The sequence below is a fragment of the Triticum urartu genome, chromosome 3A (assembly GCF_056163025.1).
Source record: "Triticum urartu cultivar PI428250 chromosome 3A, HENAU_Tu73, whole genome shotgun sequence".
NCBI lineage: Eukaryota > Viridiplantae > Streptophyta > Magnoliopsida > Poales > Poaceae > Triticum > Triticum urartu.
In genome coordinates, this window is record NC_141875.1 from 142,595,639 (window position 1) to 142,617,902 (window position 22,264).

Here is a 22,264-nt window from a genome sequence, read left to right on the forward strand (position 1 = left end):
TGTGAACATGATTTGGTAAAGGTAGCTGTGAGAGGCCATGTAGGAGTACATGGTGGGTTGTCTCATTGCAGCCGTCCTTAGGAACCGAGTTCTGTGTTTGTGATCCATGAACAGCTACTACCACGCATTGGAATGCTTAAGTGCCCCTCTCGACTTATTAATCAACTCGATCTCTGTCCAGGAGTTGCAACTAGTTTCTGGTGTTTGTAGGTAGTGTTAGTAGTCTACCAAGTGGCACCCGGTACAGGTGGGCTTGGGACAGACTAGGCACAGTGGCACGATGTACCAAGTGGCACCCGGATGGTGGGCTTGGGAACCCTGCACACATCGTTTGGGGCCGTGAGCGACACCCCGGCCGGATCTCCTTGCGGATGGAACCCGAATAGGCGATAATCCTGGACTAGAGACTTGTTGGTTAGTCAGGTCATGGCCGACTCCCTCGCCAGGCTTCCGCTTGAAGGTTGCCAAGATACACGATGTGTACATGGTGGTAAGTGGCGAGAGCGTGTGTGAAGAAGTACACCCCTGCAGGGTTATCATTATCTATTCGAATAGCCGGATTCCTCGGATATGGAAACTTGGACCCCTTGCATAGTTCATAGACAAGTGAAAGTGGATACTCTAAAATGCGCAAGATAAGCATGAGTGCTATGGATGGCGTTCTCGTAGGGAGACGGGAGCGGATCCATAGTGGTGTATTGATATGGTGAATATGTGGACTCGTGTGCGCCACCTAAAAAGAGTTACTTGCAGTCGTAGTTCAGGATAGCCACCGAGTCAAAGCTGGCTTGCTGCAGTTAAACTCCACCATCCCTTCGTTGATAATGATGCATATGTAGTTAGTTCTGATGTAAGTCTTGCTGGGTACATTTGTACTCACGTTTGCTTATTTTATGTTTTGTAGAGAGATTTTAGTCTCGCTAGTAGTTCCACGTGGACTTCGACGTTTAGCTTGTTACCTCAGCTACGATCTTGTACCCTTGGGAGGGTCTGGTAGATAGTCAGGCGCCTCTGCCTTCTTCATTTTTAGTTGTCTGTACTCAGACAAGTTATGCTTCCGCATGTGCTTTGACTTGTATGCTCTGAATGTTGGGTCATGAGACCCATGTTTGTAATATCTCGCTCCTCGGAGCCTAATGAATAAATACTCTGAGTCGTAGAGTCTTGTTGTGATGCCATGTTGTATTGCACATATTGAGCATATTGTGTGTATGATTGAAATGCTTGGTATGTGTGGGATCCGACAACCTAGTTGTTTATCCTTGGTAGCCTCTCTTATGGGGAAATGTGGTCTTGTGCTTCCATGAGCCATAGTAGTCCGCTACAGCCCGGTTCACCGGAGTCCTGCTAGCCCAGCACTACTGCTCCGGAACACTTGACTGGCCGGCATGTGATTCACTTCATTCCTGTGTCTGTCCCTTCGGGGAAATGTCACGCGGTGACATCCGGAGTCCTGCCTAGCCTGCTACAGCCCGGGTTCCCGGAGTCCTGTTAGCCCAGTGCTACAGCCCGGATTCACACGCTGCTGACCGACATGCTCGATGTTGATTCATGTATGCCTGTCCCCGTAAGTTAGTGCCACTTTGGGTTCACAACTAGTCATGTCGGCCCGGGTTCTCTGTCATATAGATGCTAGCGACACTATCATATACGTGAGCCAAAAGGCGCAAACGGTCCCAGGCCATGGTAAGGCGACACCCGTGGGAATACCGTGCGTGAGGCCGCAAAGTGATATGAGGTGTTACAGGCTAGATCGGTGTGACCTAGAATCGGGGTCCCGACAGTTTTGGTATCAGAGCCTGACTGCCTGTAGGATTACCAAGCCAAGCTGGTCGAAGTCGTGTCTAGAAATGCTTTAGTTATATAAGGGAATTGACTGTGGATGGGAACATAAGGTTCTTTTTACTCCTTATCCTCATGACCTTCTGATCTGAGTCATCCTCCTCTCTTCTACGGGGATTAAGAACTAGGCCTTCTCATCTATCTATCAGGATGACGAGTTACTATGATAGAGACTTATAGGATTGATGCATTCAAGCCTCAGTTTAGTCTCTACTACTTCCGTGTGTTCATAATTGGTCTCAGAACTTTGATATTGTGATGTTGAGTGGTTATGCCACCATTTTGTAGGATGTCTCAAATCATTTTGAGCATTTACAGCCGTTATGCTGTCCGAGTCATCCCAGGTCTCTAAATAGTCTTATGCACTTGCAAATCTTTCCTCCATGTTGCCGTTGTATTTTTGGGCCAGATTAAGCACACTAATCGGTGTGTTGAGGTACTCCGTTGCCTTGACATGTATGTTGGAGTTAGTATTATGACCCTAGGTGTCCTCGAGAATTTAGCAATGCTTTCGTATCCCCAGTGTGATGATTCTGGCCATCATCCTTGAAAGCATCCCGTGATGCCATTTAGTAGTAGATATTCTATTTATGGGTTCTTAAGCCCAAGATTCACCCTACTTGCTTCATGTTGATAGTGTTGCTAGTTCCTTTAGGATATTAGTAACCTTGTGATAGTCCTCGAGGTTTGTGGTATTTCCTTCTTCCAAATACCATGAAGTGCTTGTGGCAGAAGTTCTTTTGAACCAAAAAATCATAACCAGAGTGCTCTTGATGAGTTCTCCGTTCTACATTGCGACTCTTCCAGTTCTACCTTTCTGCATGGGTTATCCGAAAGAAATATGTTGAACTCGTTCGACATACTAATCTATGCATCCACAACTCAGAAAATATATGTTCCTTTGAGTTGTCTCCCTTCAATTATACTCCGACCTTCATCTATCAATTGATAGTCAAGAGTATGTGAGCATTCGTTCATCGGTGCCTATCGTTCTTGTGGTCCATCAAGCCATTCTAGTTCAGAATGACTAGGAGAAACAGACTCCAGTACCTCATCCATTTCTAGGATTGGGTCAAAGCAGTTGTATTTCGTAGATTAAATGCAATCAAGCTATTGGTATGTTCCACCCTGAAGTATTATCCACTTTATGTCAGGAATGTCATGAGAATTGCACCTTCCCTTATGAATTCTTGACGTAGTGATACTTCTCGCCATCCTTATTCATTCCTCGGTGTCGTGTTGTCGCAACCAGAATACCGACAAGTGAATTGTGATGTGTGAAATCCATACTCCTAGCTACCGTGTTGCTTGGTAGTTAATGGACGATAATCCCATTCTTAGTGTGTTGGTTATTGAATCATCATTCTAAGATAGATTGTGCTACCTAGTCCATTTTCCTGGTGCACTCCTCAATCAATGAGTTTGGATTATTTCAATCCCTCGCTCTTTTGATCACATCAATTTTGCCTTAATGCTCCCGAGCTTAATAACATAGCGGTGGTTCGTGATTTTCTGAATATCCTCTCGGAAGTATCACCATGTTGTTCCCTGGCCGTTATGTTGAGCTCGTGATCAAGTTGGTTCTCTTGTAACCACCCCTTCTCCAAGAATCCGTGTCGGATACCCCTGAGCTAGTTGGTTAAGCCAAACAACAGCTTGGAGAGTTGGAAGATAAAAGCTTGTCTAACTTAGTTTGTGTTAAGGGATATTTTTTGTGTGTGTGTGTTGAAGAAAGATGATATCTTCATCGATTGGTCCCTGTGATCAGTTGTTGGATCTATTGTATTATCAACTTTGATTTGGGTGTGGGCTATCGTCAAATCAAATCAGAACCAACGATGTTCGTAATGTTGTCTTACTCGTGGTTGATCCCTCTAGCATACACCATTACATCCTTTGGGTCTGGCCAATGCTATCACCGTGTTCACATGATGGTGGGAGTCCAGTGATATGGAAATTCCGATGAGTTGTTGTTGAGCCCACCAGTAGCATTTTGTCTCCCCCATGATTCATGTTGAACATCAACCTAGTATTGGAAACTTTGTAAGCAATGCCTTCGTGTTCCGTTCATGAAACTTATGCTTGGATGGAAGAAGTGACTTCCTCAAATTCATGTGCATTTGGAGCAAGTTGCCGCCATGAGTTCGAGAAAGATTGTTTTGTTTCCTCTGGTACCATCCCAAGTTAGTTATGCATGTGCGAATGTATTATATGGTTTGGTAGATTAATTACCTCCACTCCATATGTATCCCCTAGCACACCAAGCCACTGATTTATTTGTTCAAGGAGAAGAAGTTCCTTCTTAAGAGCATGCCTTATGCAAGGACTTTGTTATCCTCGATGATGGTTCCCCACCTGAACTCGGTAGTGTTTTTATTATAAGACTACTATGTGGTCATGCTTGTCTGGGACAACATGTTCACATGTGTTAGCAGAACCAGCTCATGTTTTGGAGCTTACTACCATAGTCCATTTCCCGAGAATCTCGCAACGCCATCTTGTCGATTTGTGTTGCAAACTTTCATTTTCTTCTAGACTCGATGGGTCTGGAATATCCTGTTGCCAACCAGATCTGAATCTCAGGCAGATATGATGGTTGGAACTTTTCCAAGATCTATGGTGTAGGTCCCCGACAAGGTTGATGTTCTGGCCGACACACCTAGCCAGAAGATCTATCATAGTAGTATCTTGATTGAGCTATTTAACCATCTTATCCATGAGGATTTAGTGTGACTTATTCTTGAAGTTGTTCCTTAGGGATCCTTGTGCTCTCAGTCTCTTCGATGATTTTATAACCATTGGAACGTTGGAAACACTCTCGACTGTTGAGTTCTTCCCCAGTTACCAGAATCATTCCCAACATTTGCATTTTGTTCCCAGCCTGCACCTCAGTATTTGTTGTTCAGGATCATCTTCAAAAGTGGACTTACCAGGGGTACCATCCATTTCCGATGATAAGCTAAAAATCATCCATTGCGTTGTCTTCAACAAGGTAGTCCACATCATTCATCCTAGTCAGAGTATGCCATTCTTTCAAACCCTTCCAACGATCGATTGTGATTACCTCGGGCTGGTATAAAGAGTTTCAATGATCTTTGTATCAAAAGTAATTCTTTTTGCCACTTAAGGGAAATTCTCTACGAGTCACCTTTCCCTAAGGTGTCCCGTTATGGAATCATGGCAATTACCTCCTCGCTACTTTGAAACCATGCACCATCCTACTCAGGCGTGGAATTGTTGCCCACCAAATCAAACCCCGTCGTTTGTTCTTCCATACCTCTCGATGTGTTTTGTGTCTCAACTCGAGGTGTTTCAACATCCCATTCCGCAAGTTGATCTTGTATAGCTCGATCTTCGAGAAGATCAATCCTAGTATAGTTTCTTTCCATCGTCATCGCGTGGATGAAGATCTCAAAAGCAGGGATGTCAAGATCAACGTATGCAACGAATCAACAACCTTATGAGGTGCAACCTGGACCGTGAAGATTATGTTAGTTTGCGTTCCCCCTTCATCTTGCCCTACGCTTGAATCTCGGGGCGAGATTCTTGTTTAGTGGGGGTGAGCTGTCACAGCCCCAGTTCTGGCCTTGCCTGTCTTGCATTAGCCTCCATGCATCATGTCTAAATTTTTATGAAAATTTGAAATGGGGGCTGATAAACCCTAGCAGCAAATGAAATTCAACTAGGGTCCAAATAAAATCATTTTCACTGAACCCAAAATGCCCTTCTAAAATGTTCATCATCTTTTCCTTGGTCCAGAACCCCTGACAAAAATGGTGCACATTTTACTAGGACAACAGAGGGTCACTGAATTAAATCATATAATACTTGCATTTGGGCATTTAAATGCTATAGAATATTTCAAATGCCCAAATATTCATGAACTGAAATGTTTGCTGTAGGATATATCCCCAACAGTGGTCATGAGCGGTTTCATGAATTTTGGGATTGTTTCAATATTTTTAATAAAGCCACAAAGTTGCAGAATAATAGAAAACAGGAAATAATAAAAAGAGAGGAACCTACCTGGCAAAGCCCACCTGGCCTGGTACTGTAGTGGCCCAGCTCCTCCAGCCGGCCCAGCCCACCTGGCTAGTGCCAGTCGTCTTCAACCTCTGCCAGTAGGCAGAGGCGAAGGCGGGCACGGCGCGCACTGAGGCCGCCACCTCCTCCCTGCCTGCCTCACGCCCCTGAGGCTCTCCCCCAGCGCCACGGAGACGGCCACGGACCCCCCCCTCTTTCTCTGGGTCTCTCTCCCTCTCCTCTAGCTCCCCCCTCGCGTTCTCGCAGCCACCCGTCACTGCCGTGCTTCGCTCGCGTGGCCGCCGTTGTTCCAAGTGCCACCGCCCTGTTCCAGAGATCCACCTCCTCGCGCTACTTCCTCCCGTCGACGCACGCGAGGCAGGGAGCAACGGAACGTCGCCCCCTTCGTCTCCATTGCCGTCTCTGCTTCGTCATCGCCGTCGTTAATTTGCCAGCCACAGCGCTTCCCCGGCCTCTTCTTCGACTCCACCCGAACCGTGGTGAGCTCGCAAACGAAACCCCTCTCTCGCCCCGGCCTCGCATGTCCTCTAGTCGCCGTTTCCGCAAGCTTCCGAGCTCGCCACCGCTGGCCATGGCGCCGCCGCGGCTAGAGCTGCTGCAACCCGTGTCCGGGCCCGCCAACGAGCTCCGCACCCTCCCAGGAGACGAACACCACCATAGTTCCTCCTTCCGTGTGCTGTAGCATCATTTTCGCCGACGCCCGATCTCCGGCCGCCGCCCCGGTGCTCGCCGTCGTCGACTCCGGGCACCCCGTGACCTGCCGCTGCCTCTGCTGGATGCGCGGGAGCGTGGGCTTCCTCCTGGTGCCCTCAGCGCACCTAGCCACCGCCCCTGGCGCCACTCCAGCGAGCCACCGACGCTCTGGGTCGTCGCCGTCGTCTAACCGCCGGCGTAATCCGACGTGGCCGCGTGATTAGTGCTAATGATGCCTAACTAATCCCCTAGCTCACTGACACCTGGGCCCCACTTCATATTTAACCTGGGTTTTATTTCTGTTTAGACTAAACTAATCCCATGGGCCCCACGGGTCAGTTTGACCTGGCCATGTCACACGTTGACCAGGCCCACCTGTATGTGACCCTAGCTTGCACTGTGTCACCGACGTGTGGACCCCACACGTTAGGTTTGACCTGGACCCGTCCTGTTGACTGGATGACGTCACAGTGACGCAGTGATGAGGTCATAAATGCTTTTCTGGATTTTAAATAAATTAGAAATGATTTATTTAATTCAGAAAATGTCCAAAACTTCAAAAATTCATAGTAAATCAACTGTAACTCCAAATGAAATAATTTATAAATGAAAAATTATCAGAAAAATTCAAGGAATCCATCTGTACCATTTTCATGCATGTTTGAGCAAGTTAACCTCACTGTTTAGGATGAAACATGATTAGGGCAAATTTTCATAATAAATTTGGAGTTGGAATTTGATATAGGTTGAATTCCACTTCAATTAGGATGATTTTATGTTGCATTAGCCCAAATCACAGCATATTGCCATGTCATGATCATGCATCATATTGTTGCATTGCATTGATTGTGCTCTCCCTCTCTGTTGCCGGTATTCGTCCCCTCTCGATAGACGTGCTTCCGACGATGAGTTCGATGACACTGATGAAGAGCTATAATATCTTCAGAAGTGCCAGGCAAGCAAAACCCCCTTGTTCATTCCGATACAATCCTACCCTCTTGCTCCTGCTCTCTTTTACTGCATTAGGACAACAACGTTACAACTGTTACATGCTGCGGTAGCTGAACCCCTTCCTCTGCATGACCTGTCATTGCCACAGTAAATAGATGAAACCCACTAGCATGAGTAGGAGTTGTTTGAGCCCTGATGTGCCTACTCATTCATGTTTGTTTGTCATGCCTGCTACTGCTTAGAGTTGAGTCAGGTCTGATTCATCGGGGATGAATTGGAATGTGGTGAACATGTCCTACTGTTGAGAGCTAAGTGTGTGAACACGATTTGGTAAAGGTAGCTGGGAGAGGCCATGTAGGAGTGCATGGTGGGTTATCTCATTGCAGCCGTCCTTAGGAACCGAGTTCTGTGTTTGTGATCCATGAACAGCTACTACCACGCATTGGAATGCTTAAGTGCCCATCTCGACTTATTAATCAACTCGATCTCTGTCCAGGAGTTGCAACTAGTTTCTGGTGTTTGTAGGTAGTGTTAGTAGTCTACCAAGTGGCACCCGGTACAGGTGGGCTTGGGACAGACTAGGCACAGTGGCACGGTGTACCAAGTGGCACCCGGATGGTGGGCTTGGGAACCCTGCACACATCGTTTGGGGCCGTGAGCGAAACCCCGGCCGGATCTCCTTGCGGATGGAACCCGAATAGGCGATAAACCTAGACTAGAGACTTGTTGGTTAGTCAGGTCGTGGCCGACTCCCTCGCCAGGCTTCCGCTTGAAGGTTGCCAAGATACACGATGTGTACATGGTGATAAGTGGCGAGAGCGTGTGTGAAGAAGTACACCCCTGCAGGGTTATCATTATCTATTCGAATAGCCGGATTCCTCGGATATGGAAACTTGGACCCCTTGCATAGTTCATAGACAAGTGAAAGTGGATACTCTAAAATGCGCAAGATAAGCGTGAGTGCTATGGATGGCGTTCTCGTAGGGAGACGGGAGCGGATCCATAGTGGTGTATTGATATGGTGAATATGTGGACTCGTGTGCGCCACCTCAAAAGAGTTACTTGCAGTCGTAGTTCAGGATAGCCATCGAGTCAAAGCTGGCTTGCTGCAGTTAAACTCCACCATCCCTTCGTTGATAATGATGCATATGTAGTTAGTTCTGATGTAAGTCTTGCTGGGTACATTTGTACTCACGTTTGCTTATTTTATGTTTTGCAGAGAGATTTCAGTCTCGCTAGTAGTTCCACGTGGACTTCGACGTTTAGCTTGTTACCTCAGCTACGATCTTGTACCCTTGGGAGGGTCTGGTAGATAGTCAGGCGCCTCAACCTTCTTCATTTTTAGTTGTTTGTACTCAGACAAGTTAAGCTTCCGCATGTGCTTTGACCTGTATGCTCTGAATGTTGGGTCATGAGACCCATGTTTGTAATATCTCGCTCCTCGGAGCCTAATGAATAAATACTCTGAGTCGTAGAGTCTTGTTGTGATGCCATGTTGTATTGCACATATTGAGCATATTGTGTGTATGATTGAAATGCTTGGTATGTGTGGGATCCGACAACCTAGTTGTTTATCCTTGGTAGCCTCTCTTATGGGGAAATGTAGTCTTGTGCTTCCATGAGCCATAGTAGTCCGCTACAGCCCGGTTCACCAGAGTCCTGCTAGCCCAGCACTACTGCTCCGGAACACTTGACTGGCCGGCATGTGATTCACTTCATTCCTGTGTCTGTCCCTTCGGGGAAATGTCACGCGGTGACATCCGGAGTCCTGCCTAGCCTGTTACAGCCCGGGTTCCCGGAGTCCTGTTAGCCCAGTGCTACAGCCCGGATTCACACGCTGCTGACCGACATGCTCGATGTTGATTCATGTATGCCTGTCCCCGTAAGTTAGTGCCACTTTGGGTTCATGACTAGTCATGTCGGCCCGGGTTCTCTGTCATATAGATGCTAGCGACACTATCATATACGTGAGCCAAAAGGCGCAAACGGTCCCGGGGCATGGTAAGGCGACACCCGTGGGAATACCGTGCGTGAGGCCGCAAAGTGATATGAGGTGTTACAGGCTAGATCGGTGTGACTTAGAATCGAGGTCCCGACACTGTTGTACCGCTGCGAGAACAAAGTCACATTTGCCGCGAGCATGCCTTCCTTTGATGAGTGGGGGCTGCGCCCAATCGGCTTGACGAGGCCCGCGAGAACCCCGTCATCGTGGTCCCCCTCCTTGCCACCGGTGCCGATCTCGCCCCAGGTGATGGTGCGGGGGGGCGAGCTCTGACGGGGGCCGGCCGCTCAAGTGTCGAGGAGCACATGGCGAGCGGTGATCTGGGGGCATCGTCCTCGGGGGCCTGCAACCCCCCTCCTCAGGCGTTGGTTGCTGAGGAGACGCGGCATGCAGCTCCCGAGGCTGAGGCTCCAGGAGCCTCGGGAGGTTGCAGTGAGAGGGCGTTGGGCTGTTCGCCATGATCGGGCTCCCCTGAAGCCATCCCTCTTGGTTCTTCTTCGGCTCCGCCGTGCACCGGCCGTCATGTCCAGTGCTTTGGTCGTCTTTGTGTGGACTTCGAGGAGCTCCGCAAGAGGAAGGGATCCCCCAGCGGCAGCAATATCTTCGGGCCGTTGAAGCGACGGGAGTACATCGCCATTGATGCGTAAGTATCTTATTGCTGTGGCTTCTTGCCTGTGGTCTTCTCATCCTGACGTCTGTCCTCCAGGGCTCCTTCCGCTGAAGTTGTTGTGTCTTCCGAGAGGTGGCCTCCTCCTTCATCAATTCCCCCATCAGCCTTGAGCATTCCTGGCCTGCCTGCCGCCCCTGGAGCAGGGTCGGTCGGGGGAGCGTCCTCGCATTCGTGGCGCGCTGAGTCCGCGGTTTGGCCGCCCTTCCCCCACGGTCTGGTGTGGAGCTCGGCGGGTGTGCCCAAGACTCCTCCTTTGCTCATGAATAGCCGATGGCTGACCTTGATCTTCGGTTCCTCTTCAAGCAGCGAGCCCCGATCAGCTTGGGCTCCTCGCGAGGACAGGCTGACGTCAGGCACAGCGCTAGCCCCTAGCCCCCCACCGGAAGGTGGCGCGCCACTTGATGCTCCGCCCGCTGCCCCCGAGGTGGAGGACGAGGCGGGTCGAGAGTTCGAGCTCGAGCGTGGGCAGAGCGTGGTTCGTCATGAGCTCTTCCAGGAGGCGATGGGCACGATGAGCCGCCTTGGTGAAGAGCTCGTTGGTGTCGATTTGCGTCTTGAGGCTGAAGGTCTCCGGCTGGTGGAGGAGCGGTGCAAGCTGAAGGTGGCCATCAACCTCGGTCGCTACCAGCGCGACCTCGAGAATGCGAAGTCCGAGGCGTCCCTCAAGATCGCCCATGAAGCCCGCTCGCGAGCCTTGCAATAGGCTCGCGAGGCCGATCGCCGTCACGAGGCTGCGGAAGAGCGCGCGTGGGGGCTCCAGGCCTGGAGCGCGTCCCTTGAGCAGCAGGTGGAGGCGCGCGGGGCCGCTCTTGCATTGCTGAGGGGGACGCCCGTGGAGGAAGAGGAGGTCCGGAAGCGCGAGGAGACGCTGGCCCTGGAAGCTGTGGAGCGCAGCCTCGAGCTCGAGCAACTGGAGATGAGGGAGCGTCAAGTTGCTCAAGAAGAAGATGTCGTCGGGGCCCGCGAGGCCGGAGTCGAGGAGGAGATCAATCGCCGGGTGGCCGAGGTTAGCGCAGATCTGGAGGGCAGGTACAACTTGAAGCTGAAGCTCGCGGGTCTGGAGGATGCGAGTAGGGCCGCCGCCCTCAGGCCTAGGCTAGATGAGACCGAGAGGCGTGCGGAGGCCACAGCCGCCACCCTGGTTACGACGCGGGCGTACTTGGCCTCCGCCCGCGCCGAGCTGCTTTCTTTCTGGAACTGAGTTGATGATGTCGAGGCCGTCGCACGGCAAAACAGGGAGGAAGTACTCCAGCGCCGGACGCTGGAGCGCGAGCATGTTCCTGTGCTTCAAGACCTCCGAAACAAGGCCAACACCGCCCCGGGTTACATCTGCAACGAGAACGCCCCGGCCCCTCACTCGAATGACTATGCCAGCCACCTGACTTTGTTTTCCGAGGTGGTGAGGCACCTGGAGGCTCGATCTGCCAGAGCTCGCCAGCTTGTGGAGGAAAGGGGTCGTGGCCTGCTTCAGCGCGCCTTCTCCCGTGTCTTCAGCCACCTTTTGAATGTCGACCCCAACTTTGACTTCGATGCAGCCATTGCCCCCGTACCCACAGCCGTCCGGGGCGACCTGGCGCGTTGGGTAGAGGACCATGTGGACGCGTTGGTCAGGGCCTTCACCTTGGAGGATGACGCGGTGGTGGTCGTCACAGACGAAGGCGACGTGGTCGACGACGGCGATGGGGGCGTCGCCGACGGCGGCGACGATACCGACGAAGATGATGATGACACGAGTGACGCGTCCGCGGGTGATGTAGCGAGCGATATTTCTGGCTGATCCCATGTTCTCCTGTCATTTCTCCCTGCACACAAAACTCGGGCGTGGCCCTTGGAAGACTTGTAAGAGCATTTTGAGAGGGGGAGCCCCTCATGTAAGCAAATTGCAGTTTTTACTTTCCTATGCGATGTGGGTATGTGTCCTCGTGAACTCGTGAAGCCGGGGGCGAGCTTCCCGTCATGGTTTACCTTAGTCAGCGCCAGCTTCAGGCTGGGTCGTGAACCGACGAGCTTTTGAGAATCCTGTGGAGCTTATCGCCCCGTCTGAGGGGGCCCCTCAAGAGGTGAGTGCCAGCCACAACGCTGGCGCGTGCTTGACGAGCGTGCACTTTGTGTGGTTTGGCTCGCGAGGAGCTTGCGAGGGAAAGGCGATGGACATGATTCCCAAACCAAACGAGATCTAGAAGGCGAGAAATGGCTCGAACAAGAAAAGGCACCCCCGCGCGCATCGATAAAAAATCAGCTTCAACTTAAATCCAAATCCAGAAAGCAAAGCCACAGAAAGAGAGATCCAAAGCAAAAGGCCGCGTCCAGCACCTAGTCTAGTCTTCAGGTCTTCAAGTCCTCTCACCAGCGCGGAGCTAAGTGCTGCCACTAGGCGTGGGAGGAAGCCCCAGGGCCTGAGGCCAACGCTCCTGAGACTCCGGGGCATGTACATCCCCAACTCATTATTACGTGAGAGTGTCACGGGCGGCGAGCTTCACAGGCACTGGGCCTTCTTCACAGGTACCGGCCTTGCTTCATATCGCCAGACGAGGGCCCCACCTCGCGCCACCCTCGACCTCCTTTGAGCCGACCGGTCACCAGGACGACGCAAAAGAGGGAAAGGGGACGCCAGCGGTTCCCTCGGTGACCACGGGTCCTCTGCCGGGGGAAGGGTCGTCGAAGCCTCCCCGGCAGAGGGCCTACCTCCGGGTGTCCCCTGGTTTCACGGGCCTTGGGGAGGGGCCTGGCTCCCGACCCCTCTCCTGCAGCCCCCAACGTGATCCTCCCGCTGTCAGGGGGGCCGTCGAGCTGGGGCCGCCTGCCACTACGGTGACCTGCTCCTCCTGCGACTCATGGTTAGCGTAAGCTTGCTCCTGAGGGATTAGGGGTACCCTATAGTGGACATCGCACACGCGGTCGTGGTGGTTCCCCGGCAGCTCCTGGAAGGCTTCGACCCCTAGCGTCCCTTCTTCCCAATCTTCTCCAACGAATGAGCCGGGGTCGTCCTCCGGCGTGTACTCCTGGTCCGTCATGCAGGGCACGTGGGCTTGTGGGGTTGTTACCCCGAACACCTCGCCATGGTGCCCCACACTCCATGTTGCCCGACCTAGCGTGACGTCCTGGGGGTGATAGCGTGGCATCCCACTTGGGCCATGGAAGGCGACGCTTGTGCCCATGTTTGTTGCGGGCGGTTCGGGGGTGGTAGAGCCCCCGGCGCCGCCGGCCATGCTGGTGTTGACGAAGCCTCCTGGCGCGCCTGATGGTGCATGGTGGCGGCGTGGCCCGCCGAGAATCCCCGTAGCGGCCTGAGGAGGAAGCTGATGGCAGAAGGGCGGGGCTCCCGAGGCCGCCGCGTCCAGCAGCTCGGTGACGCGTTCCAGCGGTGTGTCCTGGCCGCTTTCCATCAGCCGGCACCGCAACAGCTCCCTTGCCACAGTGAGTGCTGCCCGCGTGTTTGCTTGTTCCCGCCGTGAGTGCGGCGCCGTCGCTGCGGCGTGGCTTGCTGCTCTGGTAGCGGCCCGCACTTGCCATGGAGTGAGGGTAGATGACGCCCTGCCGCGTCACCCGCGCCCCGCCGGATTAGACAGCGCTCGTGCTGCCTGGAACACGGGGTTGAGGTCTTCATAGGCGGGCGGCGCCGGCCGGGCTGGCCAGGCTGCCCAGCGGTCGGAGTCAGCTCTTGGGTCGTCGGACATCGCGCCGCGGAGCGTCTGCAAGTCGATTGTCGGAGAAGAAGCTCCAACGCACCCCTACCTAGCGCGACAAATGTCGGATGTGGGGTTCCGGCAAACCCTAAAGGTTCAAACACTGGGGTGCGCGCGAAATCTTTTCCTCCCACCAATCTATGCCCTAGCTCGCTAAGATCTCGTGGACGAACTCGACGCACTCGCAATACAGAAAGACACAAGATTTATACTGGTCCGGGCCACCGTTGTGGTGTAATACCCTACTCCAGTGTGGTGGTGGTGGATTGCCTCTTGGGTTGATGATGAACAATACAAGGGGAAGAACAGCCTCCTGAGGTTGAGGTGTTCTTGTGCTTGGCTAACTTGTGCGGGTGAGAGTGGACTGAATCCGTCCTCCTTCTCTCCCCCTCTCTCTCTATCTCTCCCTCTTCTTCTCTCTTTCTCTCTTGGTGGTGGCTAACTCTACTTATATAGGCCCTGGTCCTCTTCCCAAATATTGAGTGGGAAGGGAGCCAACAACGGCGGGCAAATTTGAAGGGGGACAGCTAGTACAATCCATCCTGACAAAAGGTGGTCCTCGCCTGCGAAAGGCTCTGGTGGTGACACCGTCTCGGGCTCCACGATGACCTCCGTCTTGCCGTCCTTCTGGTCTTGGTCTTGTTGCACCAAAATGGCAACCTTTGCTTGATGCATCGGTACTCCTCGCCTGCGCTGGTCTCCTTAGCACCAAAGAGGAAACAAGGACGCTGCGCGCTGGCGCCCGCCTGGTGTCGATCGTCATGGCTCACGTCACGAGAGCCTCATGAGGTTTTCCTCGCCTTGATATCTCCGCTCCTCGTGAGCCTGCCTGACCAGGCCACTCTAGAGAAGGTCTTGCGTCGTCCGCCTCGCGAGGGTCTTCGATGCCTTGTTGATGAAGATGGGCCGTACGGCCTGCTGGCTTAGCCACGCTGCGGCCGCAGGCAGGTAAATCTGGGGACCCCCGTTCCCAGAGCGCCGACATTGTGCTTCAGAGGTACTTATTGAAAACTGGAGTACCACAGACATGCTTCGAGATAGCATCAACATGGTCTTCAAGCAAAGGTCGGACTTGGATACACGAAGGATTCATTAGGAACAACTTATAGAATAAGTCTTACAATTTCCTCATGGAAGAATGGTTAACCTTGCTAAACAGGAAACTATAACAATAAGTCCTCCGGCCAGGTGTGATAGGCATGACATCACCATACCGATATATAAGGACCAATGTTATAACTCTTGGAAATATGTCCCAACCATCATATCTGACCAAGGTTCAGATCTAATTGGTGTTAGGATAACTCAGATCGGGATGCCTGAGAAGAAAGGTGCAACACAATTTGTCGAGATGACATTGTAAGATTCTCGGGAATTGAACTACGGAAGCAAGTTCCAAAACAAGAGCTCATCATTAAATGAAGGAGAGGTGAGGAGGTGGCTGATTGATTCAGCGACAATTCATTGAGATTTTCAAAAGATGGATTTCCACACTTATGTGAACAAGGGGATAACATTTGTCAGATCAAATGACATAATGATGTATGCTAGAAAAAAACATACACAATTAAACATTGGCTGAAAGGTGCACCCGAAATATGGGCTTAGGTAGCATGATCAATGTTAGAATGGTGATTCGATAACCAATGGTCTAAGAATGAAATATCGACCATTCTCTTCAAAGCAATAGGGTTGCTAGAAGTTTTGAAGTCGCACATCATAGTTCAATTGTCGGTTTTCCGGTTCGAAACAACATGGGGACCAAGGAATGAACGGATATGGCAAGAAGTATCACATGTATCAATATCTCTTAAAGAGGTGGTGAAATTCTCATGACTTTCTTGACATAAAAGATGGTAATACTTCCAAGGTAAAGAAGAGCAAATGCTAGGTAGCAAGGATCTCAAGGTATAACACAAAACACGAACAAGTTTGTGTTGAACGGAAGGCAATAAGGTGGTCGGTGATAACACAAATCATTGAGGGGAAAGGATGGTATTTCTCATCAAGAACTTGATATATATCTTGGAAGATCTCAGGATGTTGATGATGATCACGACATAGTTGTCGAGAGATTTCATGAAGATATAATCGCTCATCGACAACATCAACCAAAAGGAAGGATGGAGCGAAAAGTTATTGAAACCATGGATACGACACAAACTCGAAATCAAGCTGTTGTTTAAGGCAATATGATATGCCGAGGAAGATCGACATAAGCTTAGCTCATAGTCGAAAATTGTGCTCCGGAAAGAAGGACCAGGTAGCAGAGTCAAAATTTAGCACGATAATGATATAGCCAATCGGGCTAGGAATGACTTGAAGGATTATTAAAATCATAAGCAACAAAAATTACTTAGAGTTAATGAATCGGATTAAGGACTCGATTCACTATCGGTGTCCCTGAGTGTCTAACGACTCGGAACCCGGGAAAAATTGAAATCGGTGAGAAATAATACTTGAAGAAGAACTCATAAGAAGTAATATGGTTCTGTGATTTTATCGAGATACCACGGGGTAATACTCGAAGGTAGAACATAATAGAGGTTGCAGAAGTGTATTGATCTGCAGAAGACAAGTGCTTTAACTAGTCAGAGAAATGAAATCAAGGAGAAAATATGATCGGAACCACGATTGCAAAGGCTCAATTCACAGATACCAAATGATATTATATCAAGGGAATAGTTATTATTACAAGAAGCTTCCATGATAGGATATACATCGTGTCCATGGGCATGAACACAAAGTTCAAGGTCGACTCCCACTTCTTCAATGTATAACCTTCCATTCACCTCTCGCTTTTCAAAAATGACATTAGTTGTCGAAAGTTTTACCTGGTGCAATACTAGATAATTATGACCCATGAAATCTTTTGGGTTCACACAGAGCAAGAAAGGCATAGGTTTAACCCATCGGGGCATCTTATGAACACATACCACCAACTTCAGGAGCGAATAACTCAAGCTCGGGAGCAGAGCATGGTTGACAAAAGCAGGGGGTACGATTTATCAAAGGCATTATGTATCCGATGAGAGGCTCACAAGTTTATTGAATAGGAAGGACACTGTCGGATAAAATCCAACAAAGGATCCGGTGGTCCACAAGGGATCTGACGTGAGCATCGGTACTCAACTAGAGGAAGAAGAATGCAAGGAGATTAGATTATAGAAACAACTGACTAACTCAAAGCTCAAATGCAAAGGAACTATGATTTCCAAATCAAGGGATCAGAAGCAAACGCTCTGGTTAAGGATGGATAAGTTGAATAGCCTTAGGGATACAATCGATGTCAATTTGATTGGTTGAGATCCAACTCATGTTTAAAATGTGTCTAAGCCAGAAGGATGAATACTAGGATCTGATTGAGGATTGCATGCATTCGCAACATATTGTATCAATGGGCTCAAAATGATAGTGGCAAAGGATGCCAATAAGATTACTATACTTATAGGATTAACCCTAATGCAAGCAAGCAAGAATTTCAAGAGAAATAAGCTGCTGAGGATTTTCAGAAGATCAAATAGTATTTCAAAGACTTTGGTGAAACACATGAACATCTGGGGAGAAACAAATCCTTGGTGTGTGTGTGAGAGGATTAATTTCTAGGTGTATTCAGGTGACAAGGAACTGCAAGGCAGTAGGCACAAGGATTCTCGGAACAACAACGAGTATTTCTGGGTATCTTGTAATAGCAAGAGCAACTGGGGACTAAGGTAAGAATGGCAAGTGCATGTAGTTATCTATAGGGGTTGATGGTGAAAGGGCATTGCAAACACAATGAGCACAAGTTCTCGGGATAACATCGGAGAGTATCTTCTGAATCTTTCGGTGCACCAAGCAATCATCTGGAGTGAGAGGCTCTCCGGGAGGAAGTAGTTATGAGAACCTAGAGTCAGAGTTAGTAAAATCATTTAACCCGAATAGAAGAGAGATCAGAATCCTAGAGTATAAGTCAAGGAATAAAAGATCCTAATACCACCTGATGGCGACGTGGGCCCGTAAGCCACACAGCTCTGTTAGTAAAAGTTTTGTAATTACTAGACTCAACTTCGGCCGAGGAGTGTGGAAGGGGGATTCCTACAGGCAGTCATCTCTGATACCAACTTGTGATGCCCCCGATTTGACCGTACACTAATCATGCACGCAAACGTGTACGGCCAAGATCACGGACTCACGAGAAGATATCACAACACAACTCTAGACACAAAATAAAATAATACAAGCTTTATATTACAAGCCAGGGGCCTCGAGGGCTCGAATACATAAGCTTGAATACACAAAAGTCAGTGGAAGCAATAATATCTGAGTACAGACATAAGTTAAACAAGTTTGCCTTAAGAAGGCTAGCACAAAAGTAGCAACGATCGAAAAGGCAAGGCCTCCTGCCTGGGACCTCCTAACTACTCCTCGAAGCCGAACTCCATGTAGAATCATCCTCGGGATCCTCTGGCTTCTGGACTCCACAATTTGGTCGCAACAACGGGTATAGAAAGGGGAAAAGGGGGAGCAAAGCAATTTTGAGTACTCATCCAAAGTACTCGCAAGCAAGGAGCTACACTACATATGCATTGGTATCAATGAAAGGGGGGTAGTATATGTGGACTGAACTGCAGAATGCCATAATAAGAGGGGGATAGCTAGTCCTATCGAAGACTACGCTTCTGGCAACCTCCATCTTGAAGCAGTAGAAGAGAGTAGATGGTAAGTTAACCAAGTATCATCGTATAGCATAATCCTACCCGGCGGTCCTCTCCTCGTCGCCCTGTTAGAGAGCGATCACCGAGTTGTATCTGGCACTTGAAAGGGTGTGTTTTATTAAGTATCCAGTTCTAGTTGTCATAAGGTCAAGGTACAACTCTGGGTCTTCCTTTTACCGAGGGACACGGCTATTCAAATAGATCAACTTCCCTGCAGGGGTGCACCACATTTCCCAACACGCTCGATCCCCTTTGTCTGGACACACTTTTCTAGGTCATGCCCGGCCTCGGAAGATCAACATGTCGAAGCCCTACCTAGGCACAACAGAGAGGTCAGCACGCCGGTCTAAATCCTATGGCGCAGGGGTCTGGGCCCATTGCACACCTGCATGTTGCGTACGCAGCGGGTGAGCAGACCTAGCAACCTCCATTACAAAGGAAGTTGCGTTACGCGGTCCAACCCGGCGTGCGCCGCTCAGTCGCTGATGTCACGAAGGCTTCGACTGATACCGCGACGTCGAGTGCCCATAATTGTTCCGGCGTAGTTGTTTAGTGCGTATAGGCCAGTGGCCAGACTCAGATCAAATACCAAGATCTCGTTAAGCGTATTATCTTGAAGTAACCGCGAAGGCCGACCAGGGCCAGGCCCACCTCTCTCCTGGGTGGTCTCAACCTGCCCTGTTGCTTTGCCACAAAGATCCACACAGAGGGCCGTCGGGAAAGTATGTCCTTTCAGCCCCCAATTTGTGAATCAACCGCGGGTACTCAACGAGTCGACCCGACTTTAGACACAACATATATCATGTGTATTATGTATAGTATATACCCGTGATCAACACCCGACGTGATCACGGCCTGATAGTATAGCATGGCAGACTGACAAGAATGTAGAGCCACTGATGATAAACTAGCATCCTATACTAAGCATTTAGGATTGCAGATAAGGTAACAACAATTGTAGCAACAATGACAGGCTATGCATCAGAATAGGATTAACGGAAAGCGGTAACATGCTACACTACTCTAATGCAAGCAATAGAGAGAAGAATAGGCGATATCTGGTGATCAAGGGGGGCATGCCTGGTTGCTCTGGCAAGGAGGGGTCATCTTCGATGTAGTCGAACACACGGACATCGGCAACGGTCTCGGAGTCTACCGGAAAGGAGTAATGGAGGGGGAACACAATAAATAATAGAGCAATCAAATGTAACACAAAGCAAGACGAGGCAATACGTTGTGCTAGGGGTGACCTAATGTAGGGATAGGCGATACCGGCGAAGGGGGGAAACATCCGGGAAAGTATTCCCGGTGTTTCACGTTTTCGAGCAGATGAACCGGAGGGGGAAAGTTGCGTGCTCGCTATGCTAGGGATGTGTGGCCGACGAACGGGCTATGTATTTAGATTCGTCTCGTCGTTCTGAGCAACTTTCATGTACAAAGTTTTTCCATCCGAGCTACGGTTTATTTTATATTAATTTTAAAAGATTTAAGTCATTTTTAGCATTTGTTTAATTATTATAAAACAACATTATCCAGAATAGTGTTTGCTGATGTCATCATGACGTCAGCAGTCAACAGAACGTTGACTGGGTCAAACTGACATGTGGGTCCCACCTGTCATAGACTGTTTAATCTAATTAGGTTTAAACTAATCTAATTATTGTTTATTTAATTAACACTAGTTAATTAGGTTAATTAAACATAATTAATTAACTTAATTAATTAATATATATTTATTATTTTTGTTTTTTAATCTTTTTTCTATTAAATGTTCTAGGTGTGGGGCCCGTTGTCCAGTGGCACAGAGGCCTTGCGGGGCGGGGCGCTGGGTGCGGGTAACGGGCGCGCGGGCGCCAGCCCGATTGGGCACTTGCCCAGGCCAACGGTGGGGGAACGCCGGCGGCGGGCACCAGCATCGGGAGCGGGAGGGGTGCCAGGACCACGGCGACCGGAGCCCGCAGCGGTTGCCGGCGACGGCAAGCGCAAGCGGCCACCGTGTGGGCGAGCGCAAGGGCGCGGCGGCGCAGGCGGGTCAGCACGGCCTGGGAGCGACGCATGATGCGAGCGAGGCAGATGCGCGCAAGCGGCAGCAGACGCTGGCGAGTGGCGGCAGCAGGCGGAGGAAGGGGCAGTGGCCGCAGGGTGTGGTGGCAGCGCCGGGCGAAGCGGGAGGCGGTTGCGGTGCGGGCAAGGGACCTTAGGGCGTGGCCAAGCACGGGGTGGCGCAGCGGAGGAGAGGCCAGGGCGGGCGCAGGCAGCGGCGGCCAGCGACTCGCGGCAGCAACATCACGATGGCAGGAGCGACAGCATAGTAGCGGTAATAGCAGGGGAGTGGGGGCGCGGGGCACGGGCCGCGGCAAGCACGGGATGGCCAAAGGGCAGCAGCGGTGCATAGTGGCAGTGGCGCGCGGCCAGGCACACGACGGGCGGAGCTCCGGCCACGGTGGTGGAACGACGGCCTACGGGGACGAATCGAGGGGTAAATAGGGGGAACGGGGAGAGGAGTTCACCGCGGTTCCGGGGACGAGCTCGGGGAGGCTGGGGGTGCAATGAAGACGACGAATCCGTCGATGGCGTCGCGGTGGCCGGATGTAGAGGACGAGGTGGTCGATGGCGACGTTGCGGTGTGGCCCCGGTTGACATGACACTCGCAATCGGCGTAGACGGCAGCGGGGGTCCTCCTGGACAACAGTTGCCGGCGTGGGGGGCGATGGACCCAGGGGATGGCGAAGTAATGGTGAAGGCAAGGCGGCCATGGCAGGGGAATAGAGAGCAGCACGAGTGCGAGTGAGAGGGGAACAAGCGAGGGGGAAGGGAAAATATCTCGGACTGACGAGGACGAGGCCGAGGGGGAGACTTATCCCCTCGGCGGCGTAGGTGGGCTCGAGTGGGCTGAGGCCCAGGGGGTGGGGCTGCTCTTTTCTTTTCTTTTGATTTTTTTACTTTTTATTTAATTTTCTTTTCTATTTTCTTTTAGTTTCATGTTTTTATTTAGGTTCTGCTATCAAATGAATTTTGTTGACCATGTAAATTTGCACATAACCCACGCACTATATTTTAGGGCTGCACAAAATGCTTTGGGGCAATTTGAGTTATTATAAATTATGATTGTATTTGAAAGGGCTAAAATGGTGTCGTTAGTCCACTATTTAAAATCCATGGGTGTCTTTAAACATCTCCAAAAATATTTCTTAATGAATGAGGATTATGTAGTGAATATTTCCAACCTAAGGAACATTTTTAATTTACGGTTTTATAAAATTATAATTTGACTTGGGATTCAAACTTGGATTTGAGTTTGGTTTGAAGCAAAGTGAGGATTATCAAAATAATTATGATGTCATTGCATCATTAGGCATGAGATTACTGTAGCATGATTCTCTGGGTGGTACATACATCATGGAGCAATTCTATGATTACAGGATGACTGAAGAGCACTCCATGGTTGAGCAAGCTGATGAGATAGATTCATTTTCTAGAGAACTTGAGCACTTCAATTGTATGCTACCGGACAAGTTTGTTGCCAGAGGTATCATCACTAATCTTCCTCCTTCATGGAGGAACTTTGCTACCTTACTGAAGCATAAGAGGCGGGAGTTTTCCGTTCCGGATCTCATTGGTACTCTTGATGTGGAGGAAAAGGAGAGAGCAAAGGATAACCGTGCTCGAGGTATTAAGG

At 50.2% G+C, this 22,264-nt stretch overlaps 1 long non-coding RNA gene across 1 annotated transcript in view; it reads right to left on the reverse strand.

Annotated features, from left to right (window-relative positions):
- The window catches only part of LOC147978970 (uncharacterized), a 35,022-nt gene extending 13,612 nt beyond the window's left edge, over positions 1-21,410 (reverse strand). The window contains exons 1-2 of the long non-coding RNA XR_015618434.1: positions 21,096-21,410; positions 19,666-19,737 (exon numbers count right to left, since the gene is read on the reverse strand). This is a non-coding gene — a long non-coding RNA (uncharacterized LOC147978970). The remainder of the gene's footprint in view (positions 1-19,665; positions 19,738-21,095) is intronic.
- Positions 21,411-22,264: the final 854 nt, after the last annotated feature.